The 18,148-nt window shown below is 32.5% G+C and overlaps 1 protein-coding gene across 2 annotated transcripts in view; it reads right to left on the reverse strand.

Moving 5' to 3' along the window:
- The window catches only part of MGAT4C (MGAT4 family member C), a 323,729-nt gene that overhangs the window by 252,219 nt on the left and 53,362 nt on the right, over positions 1–18,148 (reverse strand). The gene's annotated exons all lie outside the window — the stretch shown is intronic.

Genomic DNA, 18,148 nt, shown 5'->3' on the forward strand with positions numbered 1-18,148 from the left:
TACTCCTTTTCTTATTAGCATAACTGCTTAACTTTACATCTTTCAGCAAAAGATAACTTAGTCTAACAAGCCCCCATTACAGGCTCATTAATGTCAGGCCTCTAAGGAAAGATGTGTATCACTTGTCTTTTATCATTCTCCTTTCAGTTTCTTTCTTATTCTTCTCCCTCAAAACTCTTCGGTAAAGGTGAGAGACTGCAGGAGCACATTATTGATTTGCTGCCTGTCCACTGACCCCTACCATCTTACTTTTTAGACACTGTAACTCTGTTACAAGTCAGCTTAATAATCTATCCTTCACTTATCTTGGAGATATTCTTGTGTTTCATGAAAAGTTTTCATACAAGAAATTTAACATCTGTTAAATATTTATAATCAACCCGTATCTTCCCCATTGTGAAATTTATACCACTTTTGTTGCTGGAACTGTCATAAGATTTTGAGCACCAACCCCCTCCTACATGCAGTTCTCTCTGATCCTGAGAGAATACATTCAGTTTTCATACAAACAAAAATTGGCAAAAATCCTCCTTTGAATTCTTTACAAACTATGTTCTACCTATCACACTGTAGCCCAAAAAATCTTGCAGATAGATAGTTGTGCATCAAAACACCAATCTGTCTATTATTCACATGGATTATGCCAAGTGTATGAAAATGTCAACATGGTTCATAAAAATAAGAGATCTCTGAAACCCCCCAAAAAATGCTGTAGTTATAATACATTAGAGTGCCTAAATGACCTTTATATCTTTATATCTTATTACTTTTATATGCAAAAGTATGGCCCTAATTTGTATTTGGAGCTCAGTGCCATTTTTATTTCACTGTATTTAAACATCTGAGGTTGCCTAGATGATTCACAATGTTAAAGCTTTCCTAATGGGTCCCAGAGAGCAAGGCTGATAAAGGTATACATTTATCAAAAATTCTACTTCAGCCACTTGTATGTTCATCAGAGATGACAATACATTTCTAGTAGAGGCTCTCAGGAATTCTGGATGCTCATTAAATGCACTACTGAATGACAATCATATAATGAAAGAAAAAGGTCACCTCTTTGTTAATTGGTTGTCTGTGTTACATTAGAAATGTTTACATATCTTTCATCAAACTAAGTGCTAGTCAGCAAAAGTAAAACATTTATCTGAATCCACACTGTTGATTAGCTAGAGATAGGCATAGATGAATAACTTGTGTTAAAATATCATATGAAGATGCAAATCAAAACAGGAAACAAAAATTTTGCACATGGAAAATATTTTCTTTTGGTATACATGAAGTGCTTTGAAACTTTAAAAATATGGAAGAACATATGAGAATCTTTTTGTGAAAAGGAATACTAAATTCATTAAAGAAATAGTAAAATAGGGTTTAACATACTTAGGAAAAAATTACCCACAACAGTAAAGGAATGAATTTGATAATAAATAAGAATCTTTCAGTGCATTAGTGTTCCAAAATTTACTATACAACATAACCTGTTTTGTAAGCAGATCCTCACCAGCAAAATATGAGCTCTTAGATTCTAAAACTCTGATAACTCTGTGTCTTAGAATTGGCATAAGATTCAAAAAGGTTCTTACATTATGACTCTTCACTGCAACAGAAAAACAAAACCAAGATCCCTTCCTTGCCAAGGGCTTGCTGAAGGCAGTCCTGAAGACTGGCAATATAGTGTGAGGTTCCTGTTTTTTAATTATTTGCATTCGATGCAGTGAACATTATTAAAATATAACTGTTGTACTCAGAGTCAACTTCAACAGTTTAATTTTTGCTTTGATGTCAGTATATTCAACACAAAGAGACATATATGACCACATTGAAAACGGTACCTAAAGGTACCAGCAGAGGAGTATAAACAAAGCATCTCACAAACAGAATTAGTTTAGTCAGCTAAATCAGGTTTCCTTTGTGCCCTGTGATTGCTGAGGAGCTGAGCTTAGTGAATCTGCAGTAAGCTTTGTTACAATTGCATATTCAGAATGTCAGATATCTTTTCATAAAGATCTACAGTTAGTGATGGTGGTTTTAGATGTTTCACGGTCCTATCTCTAATGCAGCACAGACCAAGGCAAGGAAAAACAGAGAAATAACTACAATAATCTGATACATGTTTGAATACATTACATTCAAGTGTTGCACTAGCACAATACCTATTGCATCAAAATAATTTGACTATTACTAAGTTCTGGGAAACACCTTGAGTTAGTTAATTCAGGTTTTTTAATCTCTGATTCATTATCTCTCCAAGGTCAAAATCCTCTTTTCCAAGAGCTAAATAAAGGATTATTGTTAGCAATACACTATTAATACATAAAAGGACCTACCTACTTAAAGAGCAGAAAAAAAAAACCAAAAAAAGGTAAAATAAAATTCCATAAAGAAGTACTTAGGCCATCAAAGCTATAAATATTCAGTAAGGTGTTCTTTTCCCCCTCACTGAGTTAGTTGAGGAGATCTAGTCATATAAAGATCTTTATATAAAGAATTTTAAATATTCTTAGAAGAAAGTCAGTCATGCATACTTGACAAGCTGCCTGTCATCCAACAACAAGCAAACAGGATGCTTTATGCATAAACATTGGCATATAATGAAAATACATTGCTGAAATAGCATGCTGAAAAATTTCCATTATCCTAGAAATCTATATTGCAGTCTAATGAAACAAATAAACAAAACCTTAAGCAATTATTTTTGTAAACATCAATTACAGATCACAGACTATTTACCAAAACAATAACTAAAAAGGAAAGACATTCACTGTGCTACACAGGCTGTGAGATGTGAAATTAGAGAAAATGGGACATGACGATAAACAATGATACCAAAACAAAATGAGATTTGGTGACATTTCTAGGAAAACAAAAAAGAATATAAAGTTGTTAAAGGACAGAGGGTTTGTATCTTAATTCTTAGATAAGCTTCAATAATTATTTGAATACTAGTGAAGTTTTCATTACATGGCACACTTGTTTACTCATGTCTTCATGTCATAAATTATATGAGAGACAGAATTTTATATTTATTATAAATCCAAACAAATCTGAAAGTCTTTGGAAGAACACTGAATTTCATACTCTGAATGATATCACAAATCTTCCTAGTGTTCCTACAAAATATATATTAAACAAGGATAAATTATTTTCTGTCAAATCCTATAAATATATTAGATAATAACCTAATTTTACAGGGTTTTTTTTCAAAATCAAGACCTAGCTCCATTGCATATTTCAGGTTTTCATGTTGCTGGAAACATCTCACATTTTAAACTACTCCAAGAATAGGTAAGGCAGAAAAAATGATAAAAGAAAAAAATACGTTCTTTAACATATTAACATACATAGGGGGTATTAAGTGACAAAATATAAAACAATTACAGGTTTTATCATAGCATAATTATATACATTCATTTAATCTTTTACATGTAAAAGAATATACACATAAAAACAATATATAAAGAGAGTTGTGTTTTAAAAGATAGGGAAAACTAGCAAAAAATTTTAATTTTTTCATCACACTCTTATTATCTATATGCAATTTCTTTCTGACAAAAGTACTATTAATGGAAACTTCTTGTTGCCATGTTTAGAATAATTTCAAAGCTGTGAAGTTTCATAAACCCAAAGTTACTTACAGTAACTGTAGGTGACACCTTTTATGGATATTTCTCTTTCGTGTGTTGACTTTCTAGATATTGTGTCTCTTTGTTGTTTTAATGAAAGTCAGTCATGAAATCACTGTGAAGAAAGTGAGTCATATCACATCTGAACTTTGAATGAATTGATCTTTAATACTTTGGTAAAATACATATAAATATTTCAGTAGTTCTCACAGTTTATTAAACCCTGGCTTTCTGTAAAAAATCTTAGCACTCAGAAATTGAGGGTGTGCTAGTTATTCATAAAACTAAAATCATAAACATAGCTCTAAAGTTTTGAAATTTTACATCAGGATAGAATTTTCAGCAAGGTACACCTGGTTTGAGCTCACATGTTCATTCATCAACACATATTACAGCAGGATCTGGAGATAAAAAATAAGCAGTGCACACTGCAGTTTCCCCAAAGCATTTAAAAATAGGCACACTTACACAAATGCTCCCCTTATTGCAGAATTGCCTAAAATGTAGTCTTAAACTGCCTTAAATGTCTTTCATATTGTTTTTGTTGCATGAAACTACTGCAACAGCAGTCCAGATGTACTAGAATGATTTAGAAAAAATCACAGCAGTCCTGGGAATGATGTTGGGATTATTTTGAGCATCTGTGTTCTCATCTGTTTTTCACCACAATCTGTGGTGAAAAAACAAAGTAAAAAGAAAAAAAAAAAAAACTTGATTCATCATCTACATTGTTTCTCAGTGACTTGGGATTAGAGTGCTGGTCAGTCACACACAGATTGATGGAGTTTTGAACACCTCATCATTCAGTGATTTAGTCTGGTCACAAAAGTGAAATCTTCAAGAAAAGACAATTGGTCTGTTTCCTGAAAATTAGGGGGGAAAAACACAACGCCAAACAAATTCTACTTTAAGGTATCTTCATCATAGATCCCTCAGCATTTTGCCATGTAGATACAATGGAAAAACCATAGCTAGAAAAGCTTAATGGAGAAGACAAAAGAAATAATTTAGTTTATTTTCCTACACCCTCTGTAGAACTTCATTGGGTGTAAATTAGGAAACCTGAAGGGTACCAAGAAAATCTATGTTTATATTGCCACAGAATTACTCAGAATCACCACTGAAAAAAAAAAGTAACCCATAGTATATTTTGGTTTTATTTTTATTTACTCAACCTCTCTTCTAAATTATTCAATAGTTTCTGCAAAAACCTGAGCAATTCTTTGGACTCTTAATGCTGGTAAAAGTACTCAAGTCACAAAAATCAAACCCTGGTATCTTTTCACAGATTTATCAGGATTTATAGAGGAAGATCACCAAGACATTAAAAGAGAACAAAGCACACAAGCTGTTGAAATATATTAAAAATCAAAAATATTTTAAGTCAGTGTCACAAGATTTACCCATCTGTTCCTCAGTCATCAGACTGGAAAATTGAAAAAGTCAGGCTCTGATAAGAGCTATATCTGAGGACAAAATTTTAATTAAACCATGCTTTTGAGCTTTAAACTTTAAAATATGCTTCCTCTGTATTGTATTTTAAAATTCTGTACACAGATGTGATGAAAACCTTATTTTTGAGTTACCTTTTCAACAATGACAAAGGCTAGAATTTCCCAACACCAAGAACTAACACTGTAGCAAATACTAAGTGACTACACTTTATATTTAGGAAAAAAGAGACAGAGATTGACTTTTTAGTAATCACAGAAAATATGCATTTTGGTAGCAAAAGGGGATTTACTAAAACAAGAAAGGTAGCAAAACTGTATTTGTAGGACTTTCATGAATATGTTTTGAAATATTTCAAGCTATTTTTAAATTGATAACAATCTTTGCCACCTTTGGAGCAAAAAACCCTACAAGTACCACCAAGACAAACTCAAATCTATCAGGCTGTGTAACCACTCACAAACACAAATTCATACTTCCATGGAATTATGGCCTGGCTCTTAGTGTCTGACAACCATGCAACCGAATGAATTTCTAATACCAGACACTGCTCTGAGACTTTCCTCTTAGCTCAAACAAAATCCCTGTTAGACTTGATTCCAAAAGAAGTTCAAATGTCAACAAAGCCTGCAGACTTTAATGACACTTGGCCTGATTTAATATCACTGCAAGTTTCTACTATCTATGGGAGAACTTTTAAAATTATTTTCAGTGATTGCTAGTATTTTGCTAAGTGGGTTGTAAGAAGCACTGGGCATTTAGGGGATTTTGAGAAGAATAATATTAGCAGGTGAATCAGCTTTTGATGTTTTCCTTTAAGTAGATTAGGTACATTTTCCATTTAGTTTGTGGGTTTAAGGGTCATAAAACTAAAATTCAGTTAAGAGGCCATATTGAGTGAAAAGTGAGAAGAGTTACATTTTAGGCAAGTAATGCTCTCGTCAATACAGTGAAATGCCAAATAAGGCAGTGAAATATAAAGCCTATAAAGGCAACCAGTATTAATATATTACACAGTCTGACCAGCTTGTATATTACAAAACCTTGTAAAGGGAAATATTACAACATCTACTTGCTTTTATAAAAAGTTTTACATCTACAATAAAAATCTCCAGAACCAAAGTGATTTAAGTCTGTCAGAAATTTCTGAAACTGAATTATATAAAGCCTTCTTTACTCTTGTCCTAGGAAACCATTTTTTATCAAATAGAAGAAAAAATTAGTAAATTTATTGCTTGTTTGTTCATGGGTTTTTAATTTTGATTTCCAGAGAAGTAATAGCAAATGCTTTACCTTCCTAAAAGAAAAGCTTGCCTAATTTTTTTGGTAAACCTTTGTGTTTTAAATAAAGCTGTCATGATGTACAAGGCTTGTGTAGCGTGTAATGCTAGTTTCAGCTTGTACAGAGAAAACACTTTCTGTCTGCAAAGCAAATCTTTTGTTTTCCTCAAGCCTCTTCCTGTCAGATGAAAGGTCTATTATATTTCCAAAGGTCTTGACTGGAGGAAGGTGAACTTGGTGTTGTTTTTCATAGACTTAATCCTGAGATAAATTGATCTTCATTAGAACAGACACATGTTTTTCCTTTGAGCTTACTGTGGATGTTTTCCTCAATTCAAGGATACACAGCTGCTGAGGTGGCTAACATCCAATCAGTGACAAGAAATCAGTGGTTATAGAGCACTGGATGAGACAAAGAGAAAAGTGGTTTACTGGAAAAGAGTGATATCAGTTCATCTAATGCTCCTGCACAGCCCATGGAATTCCTACTTGTGGTAAATGCTTCCTTTGGAGAGTCAAGTCATCGAAAGTAAAGTTTTCACTGAGCATAATCTATTTAAAAAAACCCGAAACCCTTATAAATTACTATTTTTCATATGCAACCGAATTATGCAGGGTAAAAATGAAGGAAGTAACTTACCAGGAGCAGAGACATGAATGCTATTGCTGGCTGCATGTAACCACTTCAGAATTGGGTTAGAGTTATTTGTTTGGGGTGAATTTATAAAAAAAAAAAAAAATAAAAAATGAGGCAATTAGATGTGTTATTTAGCTTTTTACTTTCAGCATAAATTACTGGACTATGATGGCTCTGGGTGTCACTCTAAGTAGAAACATATTCAAATGTTTCAGCTTTCATCTTCTACCACTCCTCTAAAAAGTTATGTTTATGCAATGCTGTAGGATAATCATCAGCCATTAATTATGACAACTAAATTATCTTTTATATCTGGTGTATTGAATATGTGCTACAGTTCAAAGAATACTTCTTTAGTGAAAAAATCTACATAAAATAAACTATTTATTATGTTTGTGTACTACAAGCTACAAACCCCTAAGAACAGCAGGGAACGTGTGATGACACACTTCAGGTGATTCTGTATAGGATAAGAAAAAATGTGAGATGGTTTGTAGGACTTCGGAGTGAGGGAAGGGTGAAATGATGGACAAGATGCCTTCAGCACTGAAAACCCTCTGAATGCTTTCAATAATTAGTAAATACAAACAGAAACAAGTGTTATCTTGCAACAGAATACATTTCTTCAGAATTACTTAATTCCAACTGAAAGACAAAAATTGACTGCTAAACTAAAATCAGTAATGTTTTACCTATAATGGACCCACTCAACTTGTATTAAGTTCATGAGATGTAATGAATATTACTATAAAATTACTATTTAGGGACTCAACACTGGCCATGCACTTTGGTGACAGTGGTAGTGCCTCAGGGATAACAGATTTTAGAAAGGGTTAAAAAATCCTAAAGCATTAGCAGGCAGAAACATGTGGGAGATGTTCTCACTCACCTGCAGACACCAAGATCAGTGAAGCAGGGGCAGAATGTGCCAGAGGAGCCAGAGCAGGGATTCCCCTGCAGCCAGTGGTGAAGACTGTGGTGGGGAGCTGTGTCCTGGAGCCCTTGCTTTATTTTCTCTCCCCTCCCCAGCAGAGGAGGGGAGGGACAGATTTTGTGAGCACCATGGTCAACCCATCGCATGAAGTTACTTTCTTACCAGTGACATGATTATTGCACCCAGTATGTCTGTCCAGACTGTAAAAACACAGCAAAAAACTTAGCAAAATACTGAGGAGTATTCAAACATGTTTATAAGAAACATGAAAAATTGAAAAAAAAAAAAAAATATATGTTTACTATTGCAGTCCAGTTTCAAGGAACTCGGTCAACTCAGTGTATCAGGAGCAATTTCATGCAGTCTTTAAATACGTCTCTAGGGAAGAGAAATTTCCCAATAGGGAGCCCCCAGTCTGGCATATAAGGTTACAATAAAGCATCAAGCTGGAATAAACCTACATATACTTCAAATAAAAATAAGTTTTTATACACAATAGAAGGCCATTTTTCTTTAGAACAATTAAGGTTGAGCTAAATTCTTCATGACTGGAAGTTTTTAGATCAAGATCTTGTTGGATAATTCAAAAGCAGTATGAAACATGTCACAATAATAGGGTCTTTGCCTCATTATGCAAGAAATGAGGTTACACAATCAGCATGAACTTTTTTGACTCTATGAAGCCACTGAGAAGAAAAAAAAAAGTAAAAATAGATGGATTCACCAACCAAGCATTAACAAATGCAGATTCCATAGTATTTTTCTCATAATATCTCCTCTTTATCACAACCCTTATCTTTTTTTTATTGCATATTTTTAAAGCAAATTAATTAGAAATTACATAGACTTATGTATGCTTGCATTGGTTGTCAGAGAAGACAGTGAACCTTCCAGTAAATGAAACATGAATGAAAACATAATTCCTTTTCATAGAAATTATGCAAAATACAACCTAAATTTTATCAGGACCTAAAAAAATGTACATACAGAATGATGTCAGTTGGAGGGGGCCCTAAACAATCACCAAGTCCAACCCCAAAGTGAATGGACTGTACAGGGGTTGAACGCACAACCCTGGTGTTTTTAACACCATACTGTAATCAGCTGAGCCAATCTCAGGGACTTAGTTCTGTAGTGGTTTACCATAAGAATAGTTATTTTGCTAGCCAATTAGAGAAAAAAAAATTACTAAAACCTTGACTTCCATGTAATTTAATTTTATATGTAGTAGGAGACCTGACTTAAAATACAAGGCTACTGAAGAAATAGTTCAGTGCAGTTCTGAAATGTTCTCCCTCCTATGTGTTAAATTCTAGTTTGTTCTCATCAATGCTCTTTCAGCTCCAATTATGCTGTAGGAGAGCCGAGAAAAGAGAAAAAAAATATTGTTAACCATACTAGTATTTTATTTTACAACCTTTAGGTGGAAGTGGAAAAAAATCATTGTTTGCTCCCTTTACGCATTCTTTAGAAGAGCTGAATTTTTACAGCTGTGCTAAAGGAATGAAAAAGTTCTATGTTCTATAAGTACTTTGCTAGTCATCTTACAGGTAACTTTTAGATGTTAATTTAATAAACTATTTTTCCACAAAAATGGAAATGTTCATGAGCAACAACTCACTGGGTAGTTGCTACATAATGCTGAAAATTTATTTAAATTTTGTTGACATTTATTAAAGTGTTCTGCCCAGTTAGCAACTTTCACCACTGCTTATATTTAGATATAAACCAAACATTTAAGGGCAACTCTGGGGTCTCTTTGACTGTTATTTTTTAAAACAAAAACCAGGCCTTTCACCTCCTCAGTCAATTTCCATAGCAGAACAATCTTCCTTACTTTAGCTAAGATTTTGATGTGTCTATTTCTGCAAATCCAATTTTTTTTCTGATATTTTTGCTGATGTCCACATAAACGCACTCTGGGAATATCTCAATCAGTCTCTGCCTGAATTCTAAGTTTCCTTCAGACTTATTCTTTCTATTCACACTTATATTAGTCCTTTGCTAAGGTCTGTTAAGTTTATCATATTGAAGCATTCTCTTAATAACAAATTTTTCCTTTTAGATGAATTTTCATCTAAAAATTGGAATGACATGCAGAGTAAGAGTATGAAAATATAAGTTTCATTTTCTCTCATTTCTCAAAGATCTTCTAAAACCAAAATTAATAACCATGGAGCAATAGCAATATCATCCTATTGTTGGACCCTAAACACTACAGAAATTTTAGTGGAATTTATAATAAATTCCAGCAATGTTTAATATCACTTTATACAAACACTGTACGTAGCAATAGAATTTCATTCAGATTTTACTGCTGTTTAATTACATATCAAATGCATAATTAGGTGAGACATTTTTCATCCTATTTGATGTTAGAAATATGTATTTTCACTTGGTGGAAATCAAGACGGTCCTCTCAGAATCAGACATAAGCTAGTAATTATTAGCGTTAATATAACTATATAGATATACCTATAATTTGTATTAGTATAATTTTACCCTTCAATGGCAACTAAAAACCATTAATTTCAAATTTAGCTTAAAGGCACTAATCTAATTTATTTTCAGGCATATATATGTTCATTACTAAAATTATCTGGAATTAAACTGTTGCACATTTCAAGTGCACATTGAATAATTAAAGACAATATTTAACTGCTGCTTATGAAAAAAATCATGGTTTGTACCTACATTTTTTTTCTTGCTTTTAGCAACACTTGCACGTCTGGAATGCAAGCCTAGTTAAAAGTTCTACTTTGTTTTCCGCTCTGCAATCCCTTTTTCTTCATATATATATATATATATAAAATATTTTAAAAGTTTTTAAAACAATCATTGGATAAACAATGGTTGTTCATCTCATGCTGGCAGATCTTCAATCAGATGAAATACTATTCATATAATCCCATTGAAACTCCAGCTAAGAAGTTCTGAAAGTCATGAATTATGGGGGAAATTTAAATCATACCTCCTGGGAATGACTGCTTAGAAAGAAAACAGGTAAATAGGACTGAAGATGAAACTATTTCATCTGAAATAAAATAAATAAACAAACAAACAAAAAATCCCAAACACCAAGGAAAAAAAAAAAAAACCCGGACAAAACCCAACAATCACAACAGATCATCCATCTGAATTGTAAGGTGCTATGAAGCTACAATTGGAGTATTAAAGGAGTTTCCTCTTAATCTACTAATAGTGGTCACCTTCAACTCTAAATTGAGAGATCCATATCTAAGAAAAGATGATGTCTGAAGAAGTTAGGAAGCCTCCTTCAGCAGCTACAGGACTTTCACTGCTGTAAACATTTCAAAACAGAGAAAGATGATTACTACACAGGCTTACTTTGGTAACATCATAATTAATTCCTTTGAAATGACAACTAACATAATTCTATATTTTTAAAATGAAACTTTTAGGTATAATTCTGATTATCTTTCCATAATGCTGTCATTCCATAAGCTCCAAAACTGAAATATTCTCTAGACTGTATATGTGTGAACAGAGGTAAGAATGTGGACTCTTTTTGCCCCCTATTTGTCAAAAATTCTAAATAATTTTGTTTTCTGAAAGCAGTTTTAATTACAGAATACTTTACTTACATTGTAGATATGTCAAGAGAAGATTTATAAAAGGAAGTTAAAGGAGGTCATTGCATTATTTGGTTAAGCAGCTGAAAAAATTCAGCAACTCACATTAGCACTTAATTTGTATGAAAATTTAGGGTACTTTGGAATCTCAGACTGACACTTGGTGTGTTGCCAAAGCACATACTTTTGTTTACCTCTTCTTTTTCATTAAAAAATGTCTGCCAGTATTAGAAAAACATGGAATGTTAGAAACCAGGATTAATTGCAGAAAGCATAGCTCTGTCTAAAGTCCCTACCAGGAACATCAGGTATGTTCTGCCTCTTGTGAGAGTGACAAGGGTGTTATATTATTAATTGCTATCTTTGTTTCTTTAGAATATCTGGCAGCAGAAATGATATTTGCAATTTAACAATAGCAAGTCATATTAATAACACTAATGGATTAATAGTGATTTGTCATTGGATTTGATTAAGCAAGGTACATTTCATTTAAGCTTATAAAAAACATTTTGCTAGGGCAGAGATACATTCTTGTAGTTCTTTTCCATTCAAAGCGAATCTATAACTAAAATCTAGAAGACTTACTTTATTAAACTGAGTTAATTAATATAAGACATTTGTAGTGATTAGATAAAGCCAGAATTTCTTTAGTTTTCATAAGTTTTCACTTAGCTTTTGTTACAGAATAACTGATCATTCAAATTATTTCAGCAATGAGAAATCTTAAATTAATATATCCCTCTCTTCAAAAGCTAGAGATTAAACTTGTATTATTAAAAATAATTTTATCAATAATAAAAACAATTACAATAATAAATTTGTCAGTCTGACTCCTTTAAATTTAAAGGATACATTTTGTATTTTTAAGTAAAGTAACTAAGGCGATTCAAAAGACTTCAATGAGCAAAAAATCACTAATTTTCATTTATTGAGACATCTGGTTAAAAGAGACTCCTGGTATTCAAACCAAACATGTCTAATAAGTTATAGCAATTTCTGAAAATAAAATAATTCTGAGAAGTAGAATTTAGGTTTTACAAGTTCAAAGAAAGAAGAAACAATAAATTCTTATGTCACTATATTTCATGCCTGGCACATGCCAGTAAATTGTATTAACAACTGAAAGTGTTCACCCATAATTATTTTATTAAGAGAAACTGAAGAACTATTTACGGATCTGTAGTACAGGAAATTACTATTTACTACTTCCAATTTTGGTAATGCCTGACTCAAAACAGGTCAAGGCTATGATATTGCTTTGCCTTCTGCACTCAAGTGTGTCATGGCTCAGACCCACAGGAAGGAAATTACTCCTGCCTCTGTGGGAACAGCATTTCTCATGGCACCCTGGGCAGGGGAATGCCCTAAGAGAGAAAAATCTGGCCGCTCTGCAAATGGTTACTTTCAATATACCAATTTGCACCATATAGCCAAAAGGGTGAAAAGTTTTTGGATTTTAGGGTCAAAAGAACATGTTTATTGGGTGGGTTGTCTACTCCCCAAATCATAGACAATTTTGCACTTCTTGACACTGCAATGCTTTTTGCAATTAGCAGTAAGACACTGAGTTTCTGGTTAACAGGCATTGTCTGAATAACTCACATATCCATTTTAAATTTAATTTAAAATTTGCTTTTAATCTGATTTTAATTCTAAACTTATCTGGTATGAATCAATTTTCTCTCCACTTTTGGCTTGTCAGCTGAGCATTTCTATATGTTCGTTGATTAACTAAATACTTGACATGAAATCTAAATTTGACTGTTTACATTCTTCCTTTTCCCACTATTGAAATAGAAGTTATAGATGAAGATGCCTGTATTTTGTGCATCCTTAGATTTCTTAATTTCTACACCAGTCAGTTTACACTAGGATGCAGTGATACACTTCTTTCCTGTATTAATTCTGTCTGCTTAGCAATTCTGGTAACTGTCATGTTTAAATGCATATGCCTATCCCAGTCCTCATCCTACATTCAAACTTCATCAGTAACACTTCTGTGTTCCTTATCAAAAAAAGAGGTAAAAACTATATAAATATCATGAAAGTTATCAGTGATTTCTGTGGAAAAAATATAGAAACACTTCCACCAGCTATTACCCAGAAAAACATTTCAAGATGTATCAGATGATCTCCAAATTGTGGGTTTAATATGATTTTGCTTTTTATATTCTTTACTATGTGAATTACAATGTCTTAAAGCAGCTTAAATAAATTTCTATAATCAAACTCGAAGTAAGTTTTTATTAATGAAAAATGGAAGTTGATGAAATTATACTTCTCAGATCTGTATTAATCAGAATTATTTTTTTAAAAACATCTGTCCATTGTTCCCCCTTCTTTTCCCCCTTTTTTAACCTGGTAATGTTTGCTTGTTCACATCAGTATATTACTCAACTTCGGTATTGAGCATGTTATTTCTCTCCCTCTTTAAAAAGTCAATTTATTTTTGCTCTATTTCTGTTGATTTTCTCTGCTATTCTACACTTTATGGACACTAACACAGGAAGATTTGGGAGTCTTAAATTTTTGGGTACTGTTTATCTCCATTCATGGTCTTGTATAAATGTCTAAATCCAGTGTAACTGTTAACATACAATGTTTTGCTGTGTATAATGAAAAAGAACAGGAAATAGGAACATGTGTACACAGGTGAGATTTTATGGTCATAGGAATAACCTTGCCTTTTTTACTTTATTGAAAGGAATATACAGTAAACCCCAATTCCCATCTTATAACTTGCATACATCACTTTCTCACTATTTTAATTAAAATCCATCAATTTAACTTTCCAGTTGTGCAATTTTTCAAGGAAATTTTAGGAATACTAATTAATTTTAAGTTCCACATTCACAAATAAACAAATATAATTTTTATATTCTCCAGACTCCCTGCATATGTACATATGCAATTAAGAATTCCTTTTCTTTGCATTTCTAGTTTTATTAAATTTTTATTATTAATAAATTGGTTTTCTGCTAACATGCCAGTTCTTTGACTTTTGGCTTAGTTTTATATTTGTTTCTTCTTTTTTTTTAACCCTTGAATTTTGTGTCAGTATATTGAATTGTTATAGCTGTCAGCCTGTTAGGTCACTGTGAACAGTGGAGCAGATGGTCTATAAGTGTCTGCAAATTTACACATATGTATCTATGATTCATTCACACTTCTAGAACTTAAAGAACATTTAGGAAAGTATTACAAAAATCCTTTTGAGACCTGCAGTTGATCCAAACATTTCAAAATGTTTGGATTGAGCTTGAGCTATGTTTTGTCTTACTTTTGATTTTCAATGTAGAAACAGAAAATATAAATATCAAGCAGCTAGTAGTAATTTTTTTTAAATACATAAGGCATGCAGGTTTTTGATCAAGTCCAAAATTCTGAGGCTAATATCATTGAGCACTGCATACCATGGGAAACTTGCAAGGGCCAACAGCAAAAAGTTTGGTTTTAAAAAAATAGAATATACTTTGTAGTATAAAGGTCCTAATTTCATTGCTAATCTATGCAAACTTTCCAAGAATTTAGTTACTAATTTGAATGAATCTTAAAATCTTACCTTTTTATTCTGTGTGTGTGTGAGTAGTTTTCAAAGAAGAAAAAACTCTGAGCTTGTACCTTAGCCTTTCCCTCTTTCCTTTTCATAGCTCCTCTGAATGTTATTTTCCCTGCCACAGTATGTGACTTGTTGTGGGTTACAGAGACACGTTTTAAGAACCTGTAAGAAGAGAACTTTGTTCTAGCAGAACACAGAGGAGGAGAGGGGGAGCAGGAAAGCTCTATTGCATGTTGTCCATACAGACATCTTAAAGGGAAGCCCATCATACACACCAAAAATATCACACACAGAGTAATATTTCAAAGCACACCTGGAAACCAAAACATGAACACACTCCATTAACAAAGTGTCAGAGCTCCTCAGCTACCTTAAAAGCATATTGGCAGCATCTAGAAGATAGGGTCCTGAGTTATGAACAAATATTTTCACATATCTTAGCACCAGTGACAATTTTATGTGACAAAAATTACAGATCTGTAATTTTTGCCATTTAAACTCATGTTGGTTTTCTGCATTCCAAATATGTTTGTTTTATTTAAAAAATTTCAGGGATTTGGACTTATTACTTATATATTGTGCTAAGTAAGGAGTGCTGAATAGAATTTATGAAGTCCTATTACAATTGATTACCACAGCCATTTTAAAAGTCAGTCAGTCTATTTTTCACATATAAGAGAGAATTATTAGCACTAGCCTAGTTCACGTGTTCCAAGGATACTCTACTTGGCTGTGCTACAAGAGGCAGCCTCTGAACACCAATCACTTTAAAATTAATTCATATTTCATAACACAAAAGGAAAAGTAGCTAATTTTAAAATAGCTTTTCTTATAGTATATAAACCACTATATTTTATTAGAATTTTGATGCATTTATGTGCATGTCGCCTCAGGTCCTGAGATAGAAAAACTGTCTAGAGTGTAACTCATCACCTACCACAAATGTTGTACAATACTATAAAGAAAATTAAATTAAGTTGCAATTTGAACATTTGTTCATTGTTTGCAAGAAGTGCTTGCATATATTTGTATTTCTATTTCTATATTTCTATTTCTATTTCTATTTCTATTTATATTTATATTTATATTTATATTTATATTTTTATATATTTATATTTATATGTTTATATATTTATATTTCCATATTTATATGTATATTTATAATTATATATTTATATGTTTATATGATTATATATTATTTATATATTTATATATTTATATATTTATATATGTATATATGTATATATTTATATTTACAAATTTATATTTATATTCATATTTATTTATTCAGTGCATGAGCCCCTTCTGCTACAGTACTATCCAGCCTTGTGTTGAGGAAACTTTCTTGTCTGACCATCCAGGACCCAACCTGACAGTCTCACTTGCACCACCTGAACTAGGACCAAGGTCCGTTTGCAAAGGGCTGCTACAGTGAGATGATGGGTGCCGCGCTTGGCTCCCTACACACACCACAATCACACACATGAAATTTTGGAACCCACTCAAAAAAGTTTTAGATTATTGTTTATCTATTTAGTGTTTTACCTTGCAAAGAACTAATGTAGAAAACCCAATAGTTCACAGGACTTAAATCTCAAGAAGCATTGCAAAAGAGTAATAATTTCAGGGGGTTTTTACAGCTTATAATGGCATATGAGGAAGTCTCTGAAGGTTTCATTATCTAACTTTGTGCCTGGTTTGTGAGAAAAAACAATACATGATTAAATACAAACAGCTGAATAATTGCACTTCCACTTTTTCAAAGCATAAAAAGACTCCGTTTTGACAGTGACACCATTTTGATTTGTTTACAATGCTTCAACATTAGCCACAGATGCGAATCACAATGAAATCTGAGACAAGAACATTGTGGCATTTGAGCACAAAGGAGGAATAAGAAGCAAGTGTTAAACTAAAGATATAGTTTGGTTTGTTTGTAAATCTTCACAAGTAGTTTCATTTCCTTATGTGGTTCTGGAAAGAATGGATGGAAACATACATTACATGCTATTGCAGGAGTGAGTATATCCTCTATTTCATGTAATTTCCAAATTAAGCTTGTTAGACCCACTAAACTACTTTAAATAAAATCAAATTCAACCAAAAATCTAAATATCAACCACAATCTCAAATCCAAGTCTGCTCAGGAAACTGGCTGGATTTTCCTAGGACAAATAGATTCTTGCACAATTTTTAAACCTTGATGAAATTTAAAAAAAAGTTTTGTCGAAAGTGTGTTCAGGGATATGGATATTTTGCAAGTAAATGCAGAGATATAATTCTGATGGTGGTTTGTATATGTCTTTGTTTTGAATTGTTGTTGGTTGTTTTAGGATTTTTTCTGTAGATCAATTTCTTGTTAAATATATTGTTTTACCTCTTCACAAAAATGTCCTAATCTTCTCCCACTTGTTTGTGTAATGACTTTGTTTCTAAAATCCTTAATTGTTTTCATAATGAACTCTGTAGGTGAAAGTTATGTGTTTAAAAGCTACATCTGCAATAAAAAGCAGCAGAAGGAAAGAAGGAAAGCAGCTATTTGAAACTCCAGCACCTGTATTTGTACGTGACAGTATGGTTACGTGCAAGAGAAATCTCCACTCATACGAGTGCTACAGAAGTTCATTTCAATCACATTTAGTTTATTCATTCTGTTTCAGTCTGAAGGAACAAATTCATTCTGATCATTTCATCTATGGCTGAGAAAATTGAACTCTAACAGATTGCAGTCCCAGAAGAAATTGCTTGGTGTTAGAGCTGCAAGTAATTGTTAAACTCCCACATGCCTCAGGGGCTAAAGCATGTTCTTGATTAGAAAAACAAGTAGGGGGAGGGAGGGAATGGGGGAAAGTGTGCTTGTAGTTACTGGGGATGATGGCATTAGTATGAAAGGCTCTGGACAACTAAGTAATATTTTCTACTTTTAACTAGAATAATATTTCATATTTAAAGTAAAAGTTAATATGTAGAGGTGGGATTTTTTCCTATTTAAAGGTAACTATCCATTTAAAAGATACTTTTAATGAAAAATTAGCTGTTAGAAAACAGATGAACACACACTGCTAA

This window comes from Lonchura striata, chromosome 5 (genome assembly GCF_046129695.1).
Source record: "Lonchura striata isolate bLonStr1 chromosome 5, bLonStr1.mat, whole genome shotgun sequence".
Taxonomy (NCBI): domain Eukaryota; kingdom Metazoa; phylum Chordata; class Aves; order Passeriformes; family Estrildidae; genus Lonchura; species Lonchura striata.